The sequence below is a fragment of the Canis aureus genome, chromosome 6, assembly GCF_053574225.1.
Source record: "Canis aureus isolate CA01 chromosome 6, VMU_Caureus_v.1.0, whole genome shotgun sequence".
NCBI classification, from domain to species: domain Eukaryota; kingdom Metazoa; phylum Chordata; class Mammalia; order Carnivora; family Canidae; genus Canis; species Canis aureus.
Genome location: NC_135616.1, coordinates 47,716,029 through 47,739,310, shown reverse-complemented (window position 1 = coordinate 47,739,310; position 23,282 = coordinate 47,716,029). Strand labels below are relative to the sequence as shown.

At 43.1% G+C, this 23,282-nt stretch overlaps 1 protein-coding gene across 4 annotated transcripts in view; it reads left to right on the top strand.

Moving 5' to 3' along the window:
• The window catches only part of BECN2 (beclin 2), a 156,975-nt gene that overhangs the window by 51,095 nt on the left and 82,598 nt on the right, over window positions 1-23,282 (top strand). The window lies entirely within an intron of this gene.

Here is a 23,282-nt window from a genome sequence, read left to right as displayed (position 1 = left end):
TCCCCCTCCCTGGGTAGGAGGAGGTCAGCCCAGAGTAGGAGATGGAACAGCCACTTGCTTGCTTCTCAGACAAAGTCACTCTGCTCATGGCCAGTTCAAGATGTTTCTTTGCTGGAGAAATTAGGGTTCACAATAAAATCAGTGGCTGGATCACCAAACAGCCTACGTCTGGGATGAGGACCCTGGAGAGACCAAATAGCCATTTGGTAGGGACAATCTTTTTATTTTTTATTTTTTTATTTTTTTATTTTTTTATTTTTCATGAGAGACTTAGAGAGGCAGAGATATAGGCAGAGGGAGAAGCAGGATCCTAGTGGGGAGCCCGATGCTTGACTCGATCCCAGAACTCCAGGATCATGCGCTGAGCCGAAGGCAGATAGATGCTCAACTGTTGAGCCACCCACCTGTCCCTTCTAGGCACAATCTTGTGCTTTAGTAGGAGCCTATCTTGAAGGTGGGCCAGGATGAGGCTGCCCCGCGCTGAACTGGGCTGCCTTACTCCCGCAGCAGTCCTTCACAGCCAGTTTTCACAGAAAGAAACCTATGATCAGAAAGGTAAAGGCATTTCCCCAAAGTTATACAGCCAGTAAGAGAGGCAGTTGGGATTAAAACTCAGATTTGGTACAAAGTAGGGCACACTCCAGTATATGCTGCCATTTTATTTTCTCTGCCATAAAGGGGGGAAGGAAGCCCAGTGACCCCCAAAACCTCCCTTCAAGAGATAAGAAATAGAGGCCCATAGAGGTTAACTGGTTTGCCTGGGATCCAAGGGCTGATAAGAGGTAAGACACAGGTCTCCCAGGTCTCAGCCTCCAGGGTTTTGCTTCCAGAAATGTATGCACACCCAGGCAAACCTCTGCACTCCGAGTGAGCAGAGGGTTTACATTTCCCACACTGATTTCCCGGCAGAATCACTCAACAGTGAAGAGTCTTCAAATGAACAGTGTGACATAAAGGAAGGTGATTTTACATTCTCTACGTTTGCTTCATGAATCAGTGTGAATCTCAGGGCTTTGGCTAATCATCAGGAATGGACATCCAGTGATTAAATGATAGCATCACTGACAAGTGGCTTCATCCTCTGACTCTCCCTCTGATGCCCTTCAGAAAGGGCACACATGCTCATGGGGCTGCGATAATGGGGAGCAAGTGTGTACTTTGCATTTGTAGTCAAGCAGCTTTCAAATGCACAATCTCATTTAAACCTCCGTTGTCTTGTGGATGGGAAGGGCATGTAGGATGCATACTTTGCAGATGCACACCTAGCCACGGTGCCCTGAGGTGGGGGCTTCCCCAGACCATCCAGTTCCCAGTAACGGGTCCAGAACCCAGGACCAGCAAACCTGGCTGCAGGTCTGGCCCTCTCAAATACCACCTCAATTTCTGATCTTAGATAAATCACTTCACTTATACTAAGTATAGTTTTCCTTGTTGCAAAATGACTATTTTTACCTGATTAAAATGATTTGTTTTACCTAAGGCAGAGTGGTTACGTGAGAGTTGAATGAACTCATTTATGTGAAGCAGCTAGCAAGGGCCTGGCACCAGATCCGACGCTCTCCCCGCACCAGGCCTCCCCAAAGGCCCCACAGTCCGGGAATGTGGACGCACATTGAGGTTTGAAGGCTGAAGGAAATAGCTCTGGGTTGGGGCCAGGGGAAAATAAGTCCCAGCTGCAGTGTTCGGTCCATCATTATTAGGGCTTTGAGATGCTTCCTAACTGTGCGGCATTTGGCTTTCTCAGCTGGCATCTGGGATTAGCTCAGCCGGGCCTACCTCTCAGGATGTAACGGGGGTGAAGGGGGTAATAGAACAAGGGACTTGAGGAAAAAATAGAATGCAGCAATTCTCATAGAATATATTACCATTCAGCAAGAGAATGGGCTAGATCATTTTTCTTTTGTGGAAAAGCTTCTTTTTTGAGGAGAGCAGGGTGTCCATGGGTGCTCTGGCCGAGGGGCAGGACCAGCCATCTAGGTGACCAAAGCCACATTAACATCACTGCCACAAGGACTGTGGGGAAGGAGATGGGAACAGCGCTGTGGTAAATGGCTGGAGCAAGAGCCTAGGCTTGACCCAGAGTCCTGCCTACTGAGGCTTTACTAAACAAACTCAGCTTTTATACTCATGAGCTTCACCTGTCCCACGGGCAAAGCATATGAAAGACGAACTGGCTGACGTCATTCTGATTCACACCCACTGGGCCCTCCTCTGTCTCCTCAGACCTGGGCAGGGCTCCTGGGACTAGAGAGAGTTGGCCAAATGAGATATGGCAGGGGTGGGGCGCCGAGGGGGGTGCTAGCAACTGGGGTTAGGAAGACTCATTTCTCTCCACCTATAAACATGCCTGTGTCCCACATTCTTAAAATAGCAACTAGTCAAACTTCCCTTGACTCTACCAGACTGTGAATGTCACAGAAAGAACAATTTTGAAAACAGTCTTGGGTCCCAAATCTTGTCAACAAGTACATTACTTCTTTTTGCTTCATGTTATTCATCAGTGAAATGAGTATGCTTTCGCTCCTCTCGTGGGGCTGTGTGTCGATGAAGAATGTGGGAAGCTCTGCAATGTCCATGTACATGAGGGACAGGGCAGTGGCGGCTGAGTAAACACAGGCTCTGTCACTACTCACCTCCTATGTAGCCTGTAGCCTAGCCCACTCTGCTCACACTTCTAGAACCTTCTGCAAGACTTGCCCGAGCTCACTCTTTCCACTGAGCTCACTGCCTGTCTTCTTCAGCTGCGGCCTGGAATCCATCCCAACACCAATGCGTGCTCTTGGGAGGTCAGTGTTAACACACACACAAGCACCTCTCTTTACTCCTTATTTTATTTGATCTTTGACCTGTCAGCATGTGGAATTGTGCATTTTCTCCTTCTGAAAAGTCTCATCTTTTGGGTTCCAAGATCCCACTTTCTTGGGATTCTCCTCCCATTCCTCACCCTGATCTGAAGCTGCCAGTTCTTAAGGCTGCTAAGGAGATAAGTGGACTATCCATTTATCCATAATAAATTCACGTTTATTTATGTGAATAAGAACTGTCACAAAACATCTCAGTATTTCTTGAGCTGTAGCTATCTGGATTGCATCGAGTGCATGCAAGCCTGTGGAACAGCAGCATCCTTGCTGTGCACATGAAGCTTCAAGTGAGCCCCCCTCCCCCCCTCCCCGGGATGACTGTGCTTAGAACTCCATTGCTGCCCTACACCCTTGCAGTGTACAAAGCTTAGAGCCACCAGAGCTCCTGCCCCTTAATCATGACATTTCCCCAGTCTTCATCTAGCTTGATGTGCTTTCCTAGGATGACTTTAACCATTCCTGAAGAGTGCTGTCAGATAACTCAGTTTTTTCAACGTGATTAAAAGTAGGCCTGCCCCTTGGCAAACGGATATTTGGGGCTTACAGAGGGACTAGGACAGATCCACTTTGCCTTCTCATCCTGTCCTATTGTGGCCACTGTCATTCACCCTTCCTGGCTACAAGCTTTTATCCTCAGGAAACAGGTGTGGAAAGTTACTGCCATGGGGAATTGAGGTGTATACACCTTCAGAGAAGTGGCCAGAAGGTTGGAGGGCTTGAGTAGAAGAAAGTCTCCATCAGTGTGTCCATTTCAGAGAGGAGAGGTTCTGGAGGCTTGACTCCTGCAAGGAATTTTGCCTGGATTTGTGGCTTCATGGTGGCAGTGGGGGGAGACAGGAGCAGTGTGTCAAAGGAGGGCTCCTACTGTTACAGACACTTGAAACTTCCCATCCTAGATAAGACTCACTCAGGATGGGAAGGTGATGCTCACATTCAGGAGGTAGGAAGCAGAAATTCAAACTTTATTTCATTCTATTTTTTTTTTATCAAGTGCCCTTTAAGATACTTCTTACCAATAACTTGTTTATCTGATCAACATGAATGAAAACACTTGAAGTCAGAACATCAATGAAAATAGAAGCTTCTGGTTCCCAGTCCCAAATTAGCCACTGAATGATGAAGTCACTTGAGCTCAGAATCTGCTTAGTTAGTCTGTGAAATCATTTTAATGCTAGAACATTGCTAGCCTGTTGCAAGGACAAAAGTAACCCACAACCACCATGAAACAACTGAGGGCAAGACCCTGCCTCTCCATGCAACCCCAGTGCCTGGCACAGAGCCTGACATATAGTTCATGCTCCATAAAGTTAAATCTATTTATCTACATGCAAATTGCCAGCACAGAAAAGTGCCCAGTCACACAGTGATGTTGCCTGAAGCCCTGTATGCAGGGAAGGCAAATATCCAGACTATATGTCGACTACAGTCAGATAAATCACAGCTTCTTCTAGTAGTGAAATGAGGCCAATGACATCTATGGCCTTTGGGTGACCAGTTGACCACCTTGAGAATGCTATGCTATCAGGGCTCCAGCATCAGTGCCTGTCAGGTGATTGGACATTTGGCAATAGTAGAGTGGTAGCTAGGCCTGGTGAGTTAGAATTCATGCTGCTGGGCCCACGTCTACTTGTTCTAACCCTGGGGAAAGTGGGTGTTGGTGGCCAAAGTCAACTGGCTAAATGGCCAACTCATTCTCTATCCTTGGTTGTTGAATGCCTTCTTGGTGGTGGTTCTCCGGTGGCATTCACATGTGTTATAAAGATCTTCACACCTACACCCATAGTTGCATCCTCATGCCTCTTTCCTAGATGTCATTGTTCCCATTCTTCAGGCTTTCTTTTTATAGCCCATGACCACCAGCCAAGACATTTGCTGTTGCCCAGGAGTCTGTATTTACCCCAAGTGAATGCCTGGGCCTACTGCCTGAAGCTCTGCCCAGTGGCAGATCTGCCCCCTACCACTGATTTCAGGGCCATGTGAATGGGGCTGTAGCAGAGCTGTAGTGTATGTTAGCTTGCACCATTTACTGAGCCTACACTTCTGTGAATTAAGTATAGCCTTTTCCTTCCTCTGTCAGCTGATTGTATATGATCTTCCCCAACAATGGCCATCAGAGTGAATGAGGGAAGGACATGGGCACAAGAGTGCTGAATTACATGGTGGTCTGGGCTTCCAGCTAATGCAGCTTACTGTGCCCTTGGTTCTGTGTGTCTTATCTTAAATGTACCCCTTCAGTTTTCTTTATTTAATTAAATTAATTGATTATATTGTTTGAAGATTTTATTTATTTGTTTGAGGAGTGGGAGGAGCAGAGGGAGAGGGACAAGCAGACCCTATGCTGAGTGCAGAGCCAGATGTGGGGCTTGATCTCAGGATCCTGAGATCATGACCTGAGCTGAAATCAAGTCAGACACTCAACCAACTGAGCCATCCAGGTGCACCCCTCCTTCAGTTTTATGATGGATTGCTACTGCTTATGACTGTGGGTCACACAAAATCTATCTTACAGTGGCCCTGGTCAGCACATTTTAAAAGATGAATCATTCTCTGTTGCAGATGACATGGCAATGCTTTGAACCTTGGCAGCCTAAATTGTGACTCTTATTGGGACTGACTGTAACTGACCCAACACAACATCTTTTTCCATCACAGATACCATGAGGTCTATCTGGCCATATGGCCCAAGAAGGCATGGCTGCTTGCAACAGAGTTCTTTCTTGCTGTGGCTCCACTCAAAGCTGGCGACATGTTATATCTTCTAGTATATTCTCGTGTGCAGAATATGCGATCTTTAGAACCCAAAAAAGGCAATCAGGAACTACATTTCCTTCTTTGTATTGGGAGGTGTGCTATGCAATAATTTGTTCTTGACTATTGAGAGGATGTTGCAAAATGCTCAGATCACTGACTCCCTAAAATCTTCATGGATTAGGCATTTTCCTGAGTCATTGAAAGATTTATGTCCCACCTCTGGAAAGCATGTGCCTCATAAAGCCTTCCAACGTACTGGCTACTTCTTGCTCATCTGATTGGATCAACATCATACCATTGATATCGTGGGCCCATGCCATGTTACTTGGGATCTCTAGATAATCTATTTCTCTCTGGACTATGACAGAGGGTAGGGGAATTAACATAGACTTGCATTATTTGCTCCAAATAAATGCAAAATGTTTTTAGTTCTTTTTGATAGGGATGGAAAAGAATGTATTTGCAAGATCACGGGCCACAAATCATGTATCTGAGGCTATGTCAATACTCTCTGGCAAATATCTTAAATCACGCAAAGCAGCTATAGGTGGGGCTTCTATTTGGTTGAGCTTCCAAGAGCCACCCTAACAACACAGTAGTGGGATCATTTTCTATTTTCCTTGCCAGGATATCACATCCTTGCAATAGGGAAATGCTCTGACATCAACTATTTCTTCCTTATCTAACTTTATGTCTTGTGTCTCCTCACACATATACCTCCCACCTAGCATATTTAGAATCAAGACCTCCTGGCTGCAAGGGCACATTGTGCTAGGTCCTGCAGCTCTCCCACTGGCCACTTTATGCTTATAACCAGATTTAGGTCACAATTTATGCAGCTTGGTAATGTCACACCCTAAACCTAGTCATTAGCATAATGGGCGGTGGGAAAGGTGTGGTACATGCTGAGCAGGGACACATGGATGAATGTGTCTGCATGATCTTCAGGTGAGAGGGGAAAAATTAGGTTTTATTTTATTTTTTTTAAGATTTTATTTATTTATTCATGAGAGACACAGAGAGAGAGATGCAGAGACACAGGCAGAGGGAGAAGCAGGCTCCATGCAGGGAGCCCAACAGGGGACTCGATCTGGGGTCTCCAGGACCATGCCCTGGGCTGAAGGCGGCGCTGAACCGCTGAGCCACCTGGGCTGCCCAAGAATTAGCTTTTACTTGAAAAGAGCAGACCAGATCTTTCAAGGGAAGCCAGGGGCTTAAGCTTTTCAAATTAATTGATCCAGATGTACCTACCCCAAATCTCAGGTTCCGATCCTTCCCAGCCGGGACACTGACTACAGCATAGCAAACAATGAGAGGATGAGAATTCATCCTTTTCTGGTGTTCTATTACTCTTGTAGTTAGGATGGGGCCTTGATCTGCAGTTTTCTCTGTCCTCCAGCTAAAGGAGATGAGACTCTCTTCCAAAGAGGCCCTCTGGATTTTACACTTTGCCTTTAATTGATGATTAATCAATTTCAGCCTTTCTTTTACTTTCTGGACAGCATCATAGCTCCCAGCAATAGCTATGCAACTCCAGAGTCCTTATAATTAATCTCTGCTTTTTTAGTTCTCAGTGCACCACAGGCTTCGTCTTTGCCACTGTTACCCTCACTCATGGGATTTGTACCATGCTCACGTCCTTGGGCTAGAGGAGGAGACTAACATTACATACACATGTCAGGTTACTCCACTTTCTTATTTAATCCCTCTGAAAACAGATCAAACGACACCTGAAGGTCAGAAAGCTTAAGTAATTTGCTCAAGATCCCTCAGCTGGTGAGATTTGAGCATATGACTATATTGCACCAAAACTCATTATGATATAATGTTTTTCATTCGAGGATTGTAAAAATTAGCTTAAAATAGAGCCTCACTGTCATAGGGATAGCACTCCCTATGACATTTCCCTAGCAGCTCCAGGTTTGGAGCTTCACACGCACAGAAACTCTACCCTTTCTGCTGAAGGCATCTCCAAGTTTTTTATTATTGTTATTATTGACATAGAATCGACAAACATTATATTAGTCTCAGATGTACAACATAGCAACTTGAGATTTGTATATATTAGGAAACGATCACCACAGTAAGCCTAGTTAACAAACACATCACCTCATAGAGTTACAATTTTTTTTTTTTTTTACTTATGATGAGAAAAAAGATCTACTCTCTTAGCAACTTTCAAATATACAGTAATGCTAACTGTAGTCCCCATGCTTTACACCACATCCTCAGGGCTTATTTACTTTATAACTAGAGGTTTGTACCTTCTGATCCCATTTATCCTTTTCTCCCACTCCATAACCCCACCTTTGGCAATGACCAACCTTCTCTGTAGCTCTGAGTTTGGGTTTTTGGGGTTGTTTGTTTGTTTGTTTGTTTGTTTTGTTTTTTAGATTCCACATATAAGCGAGATCAGATGATATTTGTCTTTCTCCGATTTATTTCACTTAGCATAATACCTTCAAGGTAAGGAGCCTCCAAGTTCGGATTAAGACAATCTCCCCACAAGGCGAATAGTTCAGGGCTCAATCGCCATTCACACGCATACAGCCCCTGGAAATGAAGGCAGAGCAGCTCAGGCTGTGGCCAGGCAGGCTGTTCCTAGATTGTCTGGTGCCTGAAAAAGGAGGAGTAGCCCCACCTCACTGCTCCCAGCCCACGGCCAGCAAGTGGTTCCCTCTCTTCCTGACTCAACCGGGAGTGTTCCTGTTCACTCCCATCCCTCCTGGGAGGAGAGAGGCTTCTCTGACACTCAGGCATTACAGGGCCTACTAATCCCACAGACACAGGAGAGTAGAAAGAGAAAGGAAGTCTAATTTGGAGGAGGAGGGAGCCCCAAAACTGGTGGGGAAGGAATGCAGGCCTTGGTGGAGGCAGCCAGGAAGGAGCAAGAGCTCATGTTTACAAAAGCCAGAGGCATCTTGTCGGCATCTGTTGTGTTCGAGGTCAGTCTGGCCCTGTCCGAAACTGGTCGTTAGTCCTAGGGTCTGCTAGGACCCCCACTTCTGGCATCTTCGGAAGCTGAGAGACGGTGTAACATGGCCTCCCCTGAAGGTCTGCAGCTCTGAGGTGTGGGATTCACCCAGCCTGAACCTGTCACACTGTATCACCTGAGTCAGCTGAATCTCAGCACCTTGAATCTGGAAGATTCCTTCTTTTCACTGAGCTTTGGGTTCCATCTTTAAAAGTAGAGGCAGTTATTTTGGCTTCATAACTATATGTTCATATTTTTGTTCCACAAATATTTATTGGTTATCTACCATGTGATGGGTACCTTCCACCCAGTAGGTCCTGGGGATGAAGCAGAAAAGTAAAAACAAAGTCTCTGAGCTCAGGCAGTCTAGAGCTTGGTGGGGAAGCAGATGACAACAGATGAACGTGTGATGAAGGCGAGTCATGGCGTTCAGACAGGCTTGGTTAGTGGGTCTGGGTTAGTGGACGTAGAGACAGGCCTGGGAAGGCTTCCTGAAGGAGCCATATTTGAGCACATATTTCAAGACTGAGTAAGCATGAGGCAGGCAAAGTGAGGCAGTGGCAGAGGTGGGATGTGGCAGTCAGGGACTTGTTTGAGGCAGAGGGAACAGCATGCCTGACGACAGGATATAGGTGAAGGAAGTGCTGGAGGCCATGGTGGCTGCAGCATTGAAAGCCTGGAAGAAGGGGGTGTGGAAGGCAGCTGCTAAATGGACTCTACAGTGTGATTTTTATCACAATGGCAATGTGAAACCACCTAAACAGAATGATAATGGATTAGATTTGCAATTTGAGAAATTGGTTCAGGGGGCACCTGGGTGGCTCAGTTGGTTAAGTGTCTGGCTCTTGATTTCAGCTCGTCATGATCTCAGGGTCCTGGGATCCAGCCCCTTGTAGGGCTCCAAACTCAGCAGGGAGTTTGCTGGAGGATTTGCCCTCTCCCTCTGCCCCTTCCCCTGCTTGTGCATTCTCTTTCTCTCTCTCTCAAATATATAAATAAATAAATAAATAAATAAATAAATAAATAAATAAATATTTTTTTTAAAGTGAAAAATATGGTTCAGGAATGTGGAGAATAGACTGGAGGTAAAGCTCTTATCGTGGTTTAAGGGAGAAAAGATGGAAATTTGGCCTAACATGGTCAAGGTACAGATGTATAAAATGGACACTTTGGGAACATCGCAAGTAGATATAGTTAGGATTCCTTGGCTTATGGCTCAAGTAACCAGATGAATTGTATTGTTACCCATGACAATGGAAAACCTGGCTTAGTATCAGGCTGACTTTGGGTTTGGGGGCATGTTGAGATTGAGGTGACTTTTGAGACATCCCACGGGAGCTGTAAAAGGGGGTACTGGTGCATGGATTTGGGCAGAGTTCTAGATTTGTGAGTTAATGTCGAAGCTAAAGGTGTGGCTGAGAAGGCGAGGCAGAAAACACAGAGGACAAAAAGAGGGCCCCAGGACAGAACCTGGAGCAATTTTAGTGATCAAAGGTGTGCCCAAGAGGGTGAGCCTGCCAGAGAAACAGAGGAGAGTCAGTGACGGTCAGTGAAGCCAGGCTGGCATGATGGAAGTGACGTGTGCTCTCCAGGGGCTCTAGAAAAGGGGCTTCTCCCTTGGATGCTGTTCAGATGAGGACTGAACAACAGAGAAAGACCTCTTCTTTTGGTACAGGCACATGATTGGAGTCCCTGCTGGCGTGACATTTGCAGATTGAACGGGATAAGGCATGCCTTCTTAAACCCAGTGGATCACCTTGAGGTTATCTGCAATAGGCCCATAACATTATCATTTACTTATATTTTTTTTAAGTGACTTAATTTCTTAAAACAGAGATACAACTATTTTGCAAAGAAAATTTGTATCATTGATGGAATCAATATAATTCACTATAAATGGTAAATTTTAAAAAAGGCAATGCTAGGCACATTGGATATAATAGCCTTACCCCAACAGAGAAGGATCTATATGACCTGACTTTTAAGTCTTTTCTGTTCCTGCGGACCTTTTCTTAAAATGACAAGGAGTCTGTGATGGAGGGAGTGAAAGCTCTGGGATGGAAATAAAGGGGAAGGCAGGAGCAGTTGCAGAGGTTTTATTTTCAAATGTTGGCATCATCTAACATTGTCTGGTGTTATCTGGTCCACTAGGAGCCTCTCAGATTCTCTCTATGATGGAAGAGGATTAAATATATGGAAGAACTGAGTCAATTAGAGATATTCTCACCCTTGAAATATATGCTATATACTCAGTTCTGACCATCCCTGTGGCCATCCCTACCTATACCCTCCCACACATCACACACAGTGACTGTACTCCCCAGAATTTAAAAATTTAAAAACCTGAAATAAGACTTCCCAGACTTAGGGATGCCTGCATGGCTCAGTTGGTAAAGCATCTGCCTTTGGCTCAGGTCATGATCCTGGGGTCCTGTAGCTCCACATCAGGCTCCCTGCTCAGCCAGGAATCTGCTTCTTCCTCTCCCTCTGCCCTTACTCTGCTTGTGCTCCCTCTCTCTGTCTCTCTCAAACAAATAAATTAAAAAAAAAAAAATAAAAGACTTCTCAGACTTGGAGTCAAGAGCAAACCTCAGTCAGGACCCTCCATTGTCTGATCTCATTCTTTCTGATACTGAAAGACTCATCAGAAAGTCTGAGTGACTCATCTTCCCCAACAAACTCTCTGGTCCCGCTCCTCCCTACCCTACTGGCACCCGTTTCAATTTCCTTCCCCAGGCCTTGGATTTCTATCCCCATATTTTGAATGCTCTCAGTAGATTTCCTTCCAATCTTACACAAACCCTGTTCAAGGAAATAGTTTTTCTCCTGAAACATTTCCTGTAATTACAATGTTGCCAAGGACATTTATATTTAACTTTGAATGTGTTCATGGCTCAGTAAGTGTGAATGGGTTTGGTTTATTCTCAACCATCAATTAGTGAAAATTGTGAGGGATACAAAGATGTACTGGATACAACATCTTCCCTCATTGGGAAGGTAAGAGTGGATCATTTTTTCTCCAATGTATACCAACGGGGCTGTTTGTGTCCAAATCTCAGGAATGCCGTTTAAGCCAAGAACATCGCTGGGAATGTGTTCTTTCATGTTCCTCCAGCGGGAGGAGAGCATCACAGAATGATTCAGGGTCATGGGATAGAGTAAGTAGCCATCCAAGGGCTACCAGTCCATTTTCCCCTCTATCTTTTTAAAGGCCTTAGCATTGGTTTATAAATTTTTTATCATGTAAAATGTAATCCACTTTGGGGTGATAGAGAAGACTAGAAATTTCAATTATCTTGGAAGTTGATGGTGCTATTCACTTCTTGCTGAAGCACGTGAACCTAAACCTTCCTCACACTTGCTCACACCCCATGAAGTGGCCACGCAGAGGACATTGCGCTCTTTGGCGCCCTCTGCCGTTCCTCACGTCGGCCACATCAAGTTCCCTCTCCTCAGTCTGCAAGGCAATTCTCCAGATTTAGCAAATGACAAATTTCCACAGTGACCACATCTCCTGACTGGCTTTAACCCAGTTTTTAAAACTGTGGTTTTAACAGTATTGACACAAATATTCCATTTTTTGTTACTAGAAATGAAATTGTGAATAGTAATCAGTTATACACCTAAAACTGCCAAAAAAAAAAAATTGGTAAAAGTGTTCAGCAGCAAAGGTATGAAATTAAACATTTGCAGAACATTATCCAACCGAAAATTTGGCCCTCCCTGTGGTGACATTAATTCTAGACATTCATAATTTTTAAACTGTTATTTCTTTTCAGAGCACAATTTTTATATTATTTTGTCAATTTCTCAAGTGGTATGTAAGGCTTATTATTTTGTTTCATTTTCCAGAAATATCATGTGTAAAGTAAAATAAAATAATTATAATAATTTTTCAAATGAAAATTTAAAATGTATTATCCAAATAAAATATTTAAATACATTTTATTTTTAATAACATATAATTTAAATGAAATAAACTTACATTTTTATTCAAAAGCATCCTAAGGGAATCCGAATTTATTTTTTATTTTTATTTTTTTTTAATTTTTATTTATTTATTCATGAGAGACACACACACAGAGAGAGGCAGAGACACAGACAGAGGGAGAAGCAGGCTCCATGCAGGGAACCCGATGTGGGACTCAATCCCAGGTCTCCAGGATCACGCCTTGGGCCAAAGGCAGACGCCCAACCACTGAGCCACCTGGGCTGCCCACAGAATCCGAATTTAAAACCAAATTGAATTTAAATTTCAATTCAGTTAAAGTTAAAATCAAAATTATCAGTAAAAAATCAGAAATTGTCCAAACTCTTTCACTCACTACTTATAAAATGCTGAAATTTGATTTTGAACAAGAAGCATATGAAACAGTCCAGCCAGCTCAGTGTACATAAAGATTTTAATAAATGGTTAAAAACACTTAAAAAAGCAGAAAGGAAAGGATTATTAAATCAATGGGTCATACTTCAAATTTTAAAAACAATAGCTACACACATAAAATGTGAGATGAACCCAAATGTTAAGTGATTAAACCTGAAATACATAGACAGCCTGCTCAAATATTGGCAAAGCAGAAATTAACAACAAAAAAAAATTTTTGAGAAATACAACAAATTGAGACTTTCCACCTGGAATGCTGATCTTAGAAAATATAATAAAAATTCAGAAAAAAATACCTATCATTACTTGTAATCAAGACTGAACAGGTGAAGACGTTTTTGGTAAATAGACACATTTGGTAAATTGACTGTGATGATCTTCCTACGCAGCCTGATTGCCTGGGGTTATGATTTTTGGTCTTTCAGCATTTCCTGTGGACGGTTTGCCTCCTGGCTGCTCACTCCATACAGGTATTTTATTTTTTTATTTTTAATTTTTTTTTTAAGATTTTTTTTTTTTTAAGATTTTATTTACTTATTTGACAGAGCGAGCACAAGCAGGGGGTAGTGTCAGGGGAGGGAGAAGCAGACTCCCTGCTGAGCAGGGAGCCCAATGCAGGACTCGATCCCAGGATCCTAGAACCATGATCTGGGCCAAAGGCAGACGCTCAACCATTGAGCCACCCAGGGGCCCTCTTCTTCACCTTTTACACATACTAGTTGCTAGATGTTTATTGGCTTCAGGGTACATATTATCACTATGGTGCCTAAATCAAGCCAAGAAAGAAAAAGAAATTGGTAACTTTGGCCACTAGATGTCACACCACAGCCAACAGAACATTCCCAACCTGCTACTCCAAATTTTAGAGTTTAGTATGAAGGCAAATCTTGTGTTGCTGTTGTCTCTAATCTCAACCATTTAAAGCAAAGTATTGAGCAGACTTGGTATTGGCGTCATCTTTTAATCACTCATTTATATGGGAGGAGAGGATGTCTGGGAGTAATGCACAAATAATTTGAATTGATTTTGGAATGTATCAAATGACATCCTCCCAGCATTTTGGTCTTTTTTATTGTCCCTGGTTAATACGAATTTTTGCTTCTGAATACCATGTGCAATAACACAGTGGAATGAGATGGGGGATAACTTGGGATTAAGGAACATTCTTGAGTTGTATTCAGCAAAATTCTAATGATGCCACCCTGGGCAGGCCCATGCCTGCCTTCAGTGGGTTCCCACTGTTTCCAGAAGGATCAGTATGTTGAAGGCTGGTGACTTGGTCTCTGCTCAAACACCTGCTGAGCTCATCCACCTCTTCTGATGTCATACCTCCTCTTGTTGCTCTAACCTCATCTTCCAGGTCTATTTGGACTCTTCCTTCTACTGTTTACCCAGGTAGTATCGGTGGTTCCTTCAGATCTCATTCAAGAGCTACCACCTGATGGAACATTTTCAGGACCTCTTACGTTATTAGTTTCTTATTACTGCTGTAACAAATTACCCCAAATTGCCACAAATTAGTAAACATACAAAACAACATACATTTATTAAGTTCTGGAGGTCAGAAGTCCAAAGTGGGTCTGACTGGGCTAAAATCAAGATGGGTTGGGGGGTGTCTGGGTGGCACAGTGGATTAAGCATCCAACTCTTGGTTTTGGCTCAGGTCTTGATCTTGGGATTGTAGGATCAGGCCCCACCTTAGGCTCCATGTCAGAATGGAGTCTGCTTGGGTTTCTCTCTTCCTCTCCCTCCATTCCTCCCTATCACACTTGTGCACTCTCTCTCTAAAATAAAGAAATAAGTCAATCGGAGAAGGACAAACATTATATGTTCTCATTCATTTGGGGAATATAGATAATAGTGAAAGGGAATAGAAGGGAAGGGAGAAGAAATGGGTGGGAATATCAGAAAGGGAGACAGAACGTAAAGACTGCTAACTCTGGGAAACGAACTAGGGGTGGTGGAAGGGGAGGAGGGCGGGGGGTGGGGGTGAGTGGGTGATGGGCAATGAGGGGGGCATTTGATGGGATGAGCACTGGGTGTTATTCTGTATGTTGGCAAATTGAACACCAATAAAAATAAATTTATTATTAAAAAATAGGGATCCCTGGGTGGCGCAGCAGTTTGGTGCCTGCCTTTGGCCCAGGGCGCGATCTTGGAGACCCGGGATCGAATCCCACGTCGGGCTCCCAGTGCATGGAGCCTGCTTCTCCCTCTGCCTGTGTCTCTGCCTCTCTCTCTCTCTCTCTCTCTCTGTGTGACTATCATAAATTAAAAATAATAATAATAATAAAATAAAATAAGATAAAATAAAGAAATAAATCTTAAAAAATAAAATAAAATCAAGATGTGCCACATTCCTTATTGAGACTCTAAGAGAGAATCTGTTTTCTTTTTTCTTATGATAGTCACACAGAGAGAGAGAGAGAGAGAGGCAGAGACACAGGCAGAGGGTGAAGCAGGCTCCATGCACTGGGAGCCCGATGTGGGATTCGATCCGGGGTCTCCAGGATCGCGCCCTGGGCCAAAGGCAGGCGCTAAACCGCTGCACCACCCAAGGATCCCCGAGAATCTGTTTTCTTAACAGCTTCTAGAACCTGCTTTCATTCCTTGCCTTATGTCCTGCTCCCAACTTTGAAGCCAACAGTCTCATTATTCAGACCTCTGACCTCTGTTTCCATGGTCACATGTCTTTCCCTGACTCTGTAGGCTCTTCCCCACTTGAGGCTCTTGTCACTCCATGGAGCCCACCCAGATAATCTCCTTACTTTTAAATGAGTTGATTCACACTCTGACTTCTATCTAAGCCCTCAATTCTCCCTTGTTATGTAACATAACATATTCATAGGTTTGGAGATTAGGGTCTGAGTGTCTTTGGGGGCCATTTTTCTGCTTGCCACAGATGCTTTAGTTAGACACTCAGTTTTGAGCTCTGATATCACTTGTTACAGTTAATTATATGCATATATTTTAGGTTGAAATATCAGTACTCATGCCTCCTAGCCCGTGTGCTCCATGAGGCTACAGTTTCCATTCCACTCATCTCTGTATCCTCACTTCTAGCACTTGGCTGACATACAGGATAAATATAGGCCTGGCCAGTGGGGATTCATGGTGTTTGTGATAGCATTTTCTAAAATAAATAAATTCAGTTTATTCCCTTTGACTCCTACTAACCCTATCCTCCAGTTTGGCAAACTCCTAAAAATCCTTGGGAACTTTGCCTTTCTAACTTCTGGCCAGATTCCTCACCCTCTCCGCCAGCATCACACATCAAAGTGAGGCAGGCCTGGCTGTGAAAAGGGCTTCTCACTTGTTATCTATGCAACGATGAGAGGTAGCTTGATCTTTTTGAGGCTTGGTTTTCTCATCCACAATCTGGGGAAAAGAACACAGTACTGTGATGAGGACCAAATGAGCTGTTAGTATATAAATTGTATAACACCCTACTGGGAGCATAACAAATGCTAGGGGATGTTGATAAATGTAATGTTCTCCCCTAGGATAATCTATTACTCATCTTTTTATTCTCAGGCTATAGAGTGTTAACCTATAGGGTCCAGAACTGTTGATTGCATTAAAGAAGTCTTCAAAATCATAGTTGGGATCACCTATGAATTTAAGAGTTGAGTGTGAAAATGAGGAAGAAGTTAAGACTAGCTCTGTGCATAGGCCTCTGGGTCTGAGGAATGAAGAATGGCATGTCAGGGCACTGAAAGTGTTTGATGCCCTTGCATGAGTGTGAGTCACCCATCTTGGCTGGGAACACCTACAACATTCAATTAATAGGGAGTCTGAGTGCCTCTGACAGTGTCCATTTTTTTCTTTCTTTTTTTTTTCTGTGTCCCCTTCTTAAGGTTAACCTTGTAGATGCTCTCCACTGCCTGAGCTCAGGCTTTCAGAGCCCATTAATGGGAGATACACAGTGTGCCTTTCACGTCAGGCTAAAGAAATCACTTTTCCACTAAGGGAGCTAAACAGCATTACCACTGAGGTGGATTTTGGCCCACAGACCCATTCTCTCCCGCCCAGACTTTCCTCCAATAGCACAGCATTTTCTACCATGAACTAATAGATAAAAGCCCACACAGTTCACTCCTGTACTGTGTGGTGCAAGGATTCATCAATGTTTTGTCAGCTCTTTACTTCATTATGTGGTTTGGGGAGTTTGCAGAATGCCACTGATTACTTCAGTGAAGAAGACTAATTTCACCTTTTACTTAATGGATGTTAAATAATTCTCTCATTTCATATAGCAAACACTTAAAAATAACTTCTGTGAGTTTTTCTTTATAAGAGCAATATATATTTAACATAACAACTTTAGAAATAATTTCTAAAACCATTAGCATCCCAAGTAATTAACACTATCAGTATTGGCATTTTCCCTAGCTTTACAAAGATTGACAAATATTATATATATGTAAGGTATAAAATAGCATGCTTTGATACACATATACATTGTAAAGTGATGACCACATCAAGCTAATTAATATATCTATAGCTACACATAGTTATGACTGTGTATGTGCGCACACACACAGTAAGAACACTTACAATCAACTCTCTTAGCAAATTTTAGGTGTACAATATATTATTATGAACTGTAGTTACCATGATCTCTGAAACATTTATCCTGCATAACTGAAACTTTGTATCCTTTGACTAGCATCTACCCATTTCTCCTATCCTAATTTGGAAAGGTAGGATTGGTAAAATATTTTTTAAAATAGAAAGATCTGCAAGAGTGTCATCAAGTGCATTTCTAGAGTTAGATTTTTGTTTTGATCCTTTAAAACTTCAGAATATAATTTCACTGTCATTTTCAGAAATAAGGGACTTCGGCCACTTATATATATTAGACCAAATCTCTTAAAGTAAAAGGACTCAAAGACATATTATAATAATGATATGTAACTTTGGACAGTTTAACGTATGGGTTACTGCCTATCAGGAATCTCTGAGCTCACCCTCTGGCAGTAGCAAGATCCCAAAATATTTTCTGGTACCTACCATGGCCTTTATGGTCCTTGCCATTATCTTAGCTCTGGATTTTAGATTGGCTTGTATCATTCCTAGGTGTTCCAGGTATATAAGTCTTGACTTAGAAAAATGTAAACTAATGATGGGTTATCTGATAACCATGTAAATTGGCAATCTAAAATAACTATTGACTTATTATTGCTTTAAGCCTAAGACATAAATGAATTCTAAGATTTTATTTATATGAAACAATATAGGAAGGAGAGGTAAACCACAAAATGAGGAAAAAACATGTGACAAATGTTAATAGCCTTAATACTTAAAGAGCCTATACATATTTATAAGAAAGATACCATGACTCCATAGAAAGGCTAAATACATGAAAAACTTATTCACAGATGAGGGAATAAAATGCTTAATATGCAAGAACATATTTGAAAATTTATTAGTGACAAAATGGATACAAAAATTAAAAATAATGATTTGATTTCTGATAAATTGGCAAAGGTTTTTAAGCTTTTTAGAAAATGAGAAGTACTGAGTGAAGATAGTTCATACATGGAAAACTCACACAGAACCTGTACCTGGCCATAAAATTTTCCCCCAAGACCTCCTCTAGTGGGTTGAGTGGTGTTCCCAAAAGAAATGTCCATTTAGAACCTCAGAATGAGACCTTATTTGGAATAAGGGCCTTTGCAGATGTAATTAAGTATGGATCTTGAGATGAGATCATCCTGGATTGGATGAGACATGGAGATAAAGGTTGGAGGAGGCAATGTAAAGACAGAGGAAGAGGTTGGGGGATGCATCCACCAGTCAAGGAGCACCTACAATTGCTGATGGCCTCCAAAACTAGGAGAGAGGCAAGGAAGAGATTTTTCCTTCAGGTCCTCCAGAAGGAACTTAGCATACCAACACTCATACTTTGGTTTTCTAGTGCCACCCAGTTTGTGGCAGCACTAGGTAATTAATACACATACAGTCTATTTGCCTGGCTGAGCACAAAGGAGTTTTAACAAGAGTGTCACATGATCAGACTTAATCCAACAACTATTAATTGCATGACTATTACATGGCAGATTTTGAATCTGGAGGACTGAGAGTTATGGAGACATGGGAATGAATAAGACACATTTTATGGTAAGGGAATGGAGTGGGGAGCTAAGAGGAGAAGTTGTAGAGGGCAGATCTTGAACAGCTTTAAGAACCGTTTTAGCTAATTTAAAATTTATCCCCAGACCAGTGTATGGTGCCACCAAAGGTTTTAAGCAGAAGAGTAAGACAGAGTTGTGCTTGGGGAGGATCATTCTGGCCACAGTATGGAGAACTAATTGATCAACCTGAAGGGGCAAGACTTGGGACAGGGACCCAGTTAAAAAGTTGCTGGAATGATCTCAATGAGGAATGCTGGGAGTATGAATACAGTGGTAGACAAAGGGAAAAAGAGAGGGAGCAGATCAGGGAGGATGTTGAATCAGTAAGACTTGGTGATTGATTGACAGATTAAGGGGAAGAAGGACCAAGCAGCTGAGGAAGAAGTGCACATTTCTGGCCTCAACCACAGGGTGCAGCTGGGGAGTGAGTCCATACCTTGAGGGAGGGGAATTCACTTTTGGAGGTTTGAGAAGAAGATGAAACATCCAAGTATTGGTGTTCAGTAGAAGTGGAATATGAGGGTCTGGAAATATTACAGAAGCCAGTGGTATTATAAAATTGCCTAGAAAGAGTGGGTGAAGTGAAGTGAAGAGAGCAGGGAGAAGAGAGACCAAGGAAGAACATGGAGAGGCAGGCACCAACATCTTAGTGACTTGAGTAAAAATTCAGCTTGCAAAGAAGCCAGAGATGGAGTAGCCACAGAGTTAAGATGAAATCTAGGAGCCTGTGTGGTGGAAATCAGGAAAAACCGCGAGGACCCAATCTGTCTGTTTTCCTTCCCTCCTTCCTTTTAAAGTTTTTACTTACTTATTTATTTATTTATTTATTTATTTATTATTATTTTTTATTTATGATAGTCACACACACAGAGAAAGAGAGAGAGAGAGAGAGAGGGAGAGAGAGGCAGAGACACAGGCAGAGGGAGAAGCAGGCTCCATGCACCGGGAGCCTGACGTGGGATTCGATCCCGGGTCTCCAGGATCGTGCCCTGTGCCAAAGGCAGGCGCCAAACCACTGCGCCACCCAGGGATCCCTACTTATTTATTTTTTAAAGTAATATGCCTAACTACACCTAACTGGGTCTCAAACTTACAACCCCAAGATCAAGAGTTGCATGCTCTCCTGACTGAGCCGGCCAGGTGCCCTAAGGACAGAACATTTCAAAGGAGAATGGGTGGTGGCTTGTGTCAAATGCCATCAACAATTTAAGTAAGATAAAGTCTTAAAAAGGGTGATGTTTGATGAAATGGATGCCTTCCATGTCAGTGGAGTGGCTAAGATTGGAAAGCCATGTTACAGCACTTGAGGAACATGTGAAAGGCAAAATGTGTGTTTGGAAAATTGCTTGTGAAGTGAAGGAAAGTGGGATCAACCTGTGAGTGCTGCCTTGCTGAAGGAGGAGCAGGTGGAGAGGAAGAGGATGAAGAGGGGAGAGAAAGGCCCATGTGGGGGTAGGAGAGGACAGAGTCTGGAGCACAGGCAGGGGGGCTGGCCTCAGCTAGAGTGAGATGAGGAAGTAAGGTGAATTCTAGGAGAGTAGGAAGGTCTGAGAGGGTCACCGTGCAGACTGGCAATAACCTATGGAGGCTGCAGCACTGCTCCTACTTGATGTTGGAAGTACGTAGCTACTTTGTACTAAGCCTTATTTGGGGTCCACTTTTGTTCTGGTTCTGGTATTAACTTGATTTCATCCAATGCCTTTGGCAGCCTTCCGGGAGAGCAGCTAAACAGAGGAGGCTGTGATCACTCAGAGGTCCACTGCAGTCACTCTGCCTTGCCCAATGGGTACAGCTCCCACAGTATTCCCCGGACTCCTGGGGACTCCCAGGGGGCCTATATCCCCACAGCCACCTCTGGCTTTAGACTGCTGCTGTGGCTGAATTTGACTATGTCAGCACATTCATATATGAGTGTGGATGATTTACTGAAAACTGAGGGCAACCGAGAGATTTATATCAGCAGCACATGCAATTGAAAATGCAGTGTTAGCTCTTCCTCTTCAAAGATCCCTCAGTCATTTCTGAGACAGTGGCTCTTGCCAATTTCTGAGTAGTTCAGACCTTCTCTCCACTCAGAGCTCCTTCTTTCTGGTGTATTCCCACTCACATCTGAGCACTGAGGGTTCAGTGCTCTCTTCTATTGCCTTGACTCCTGCTCATATGTGTCCTCAGAATTTCACCTTTTATCTCTGGGCTTCTTATGAAGGTATTTTCCTAGACAAAAATAGTTCCCTCCCTAAGAGAAATTCTGCTTCCAAGTGCTAATCTAATATATTTTTCATCCCAATGCATAATTTTGAGAGACTAAATACTTGCCTCTGCTGACTCAGCATCAGTAGATGCTGTGGCCACATACACCCAAAGGCATGATAAAAAGTAAAAATCACATCTACCATCTGTATGGAGAAGGTGACTCTTCTACATCCTGGGACCTGCATGAAAATGGGTGCCTTTCTTCAGTTAAATGGTAAATAATATTTGTGTAGGGTTTTCAAGTGCATTCTATCATTTGATTTTCACAAGAAGTCAATGCCGAAGCAATGCAGGCATTGGTCTCTCTCTGCAGATAAACTACCTGGGTTTCCACAAAAATGACTTGCCCTTTGGCACCTCACTGATAAAGCTGTAAGGCCAAGGCCAGCTTCCAAGGAGAGTCCTGGGCTCTGTTCTTTCTTTCTTTCTTTCTTTCTTTCTTTCTTTCTTTCTTTCTTTCTTTCAAGATTTTATTTATTTATTTATGAGAGACACAGAGAGAGAGAGCAAGAGAGAGAGGCAGAGACATAGTCAGAGGGAGAAGCAGACCCCATGTAGGGAGCCTGAGGTGGGACTTGATCCCAGGTCTCCAACATTAGGCCCTGGGCTGAAGGCGGCGCTAAACCGCTGAGCCACCTGGGCTGCCCACCTCTTTCTGCTGTAACACGATGCTGGTCTGGTTTCAATACCTCCATTCACAATTACAAGTCCTTTTCAATACCGTTGCTTAGTTTTGGTGATTTAATGGGATCTTTCCCTCTACAACCACAGTGTGCTTTGTGACTTCCTGCCTATAGTGGAGTAATGCTTGGCTCCAGGAACTCTTTGGTTTGACATTTTGGGTTTTCTGAATATGCCACCTAAAATTCACAAAAAGCTCACCAATCCTGCAGGCCCTGCTTTAAATTTTTGAAGGGTAATCATGGGGGCTGTAGGGAGGAAGCTCTTCTCAGTTCCCACTTCCTGAATTATGGATTTTCAAGAACAGCACTGGTCAATATTGGCAGAGTTCCAAATCCGTATGTCACCCAGCATAGGGTTCCTTTGCTGACTTACAGGATGCCTCACACAGACCTATAGCATCATTTGCAGAGCAGAGACTCCAAGGATAGAAGCCAAGTGCATTTAAACACTTGTGTGCCAGCCCTAATGTATCGGCCTTCGTCTCATCCATCTTTGTTAGTGATCAGGCAAGATATCATAAATTGTTTCTTCTCTAATTTTTTTCTCTATATAATGTAATGAATATTGATGGAGCCAAGAGTTCAGTGAGTGGGTGGGATGGATGCTTATTAGGAGGAAAAAAAATCAATACAGTATAACCTCAGGACTCAACTTGAATTCCATGTTGGGAGCCTGTTTTGCAGTTTAGAAAGAATGATTTCCATAGCAGCTGTTTGTGACTTGACAAGAAAACGAGATCTGACAGTTCTATTCAAAGGATGAACTCTCAGAGAACGGAGGGTGGGAAGAGTGCCATCTCTCTGATGCCTGGAGTGGAGATGTGACAGCTTGAGACAGATGTTGCTCCTGCAATGCCAGGTTCTCCTGGCATGAAGGGTATTCACCGTGAGGAACTGGGCCATAGGGGACCAAACGTGGGCTTGGAAGTTAAATCTGGATTCGAATTCAACACCGACAATTGTAACCTTGGGCACTGCTCCAAAACTTACTTTCTTTGCCGCTAAATGGGGTCATAATGCCTCCTTTGCAGGAAATGGTTAGCAATAATGCACATGCAGCATCAGGCATAGACACATGCTTAGAGGGAAGTAACAATTATTTATACTTCATATCATAGGATTACTTTGTAAAGAAATAAATTATGAGATTTTTCTTTTGTTGTTTCACAAATGAATATTTTTGCATATGATTTACTCAAAAGCAAACAGTGGTATAAAAAAAGTCCTCCTATTCTCCCT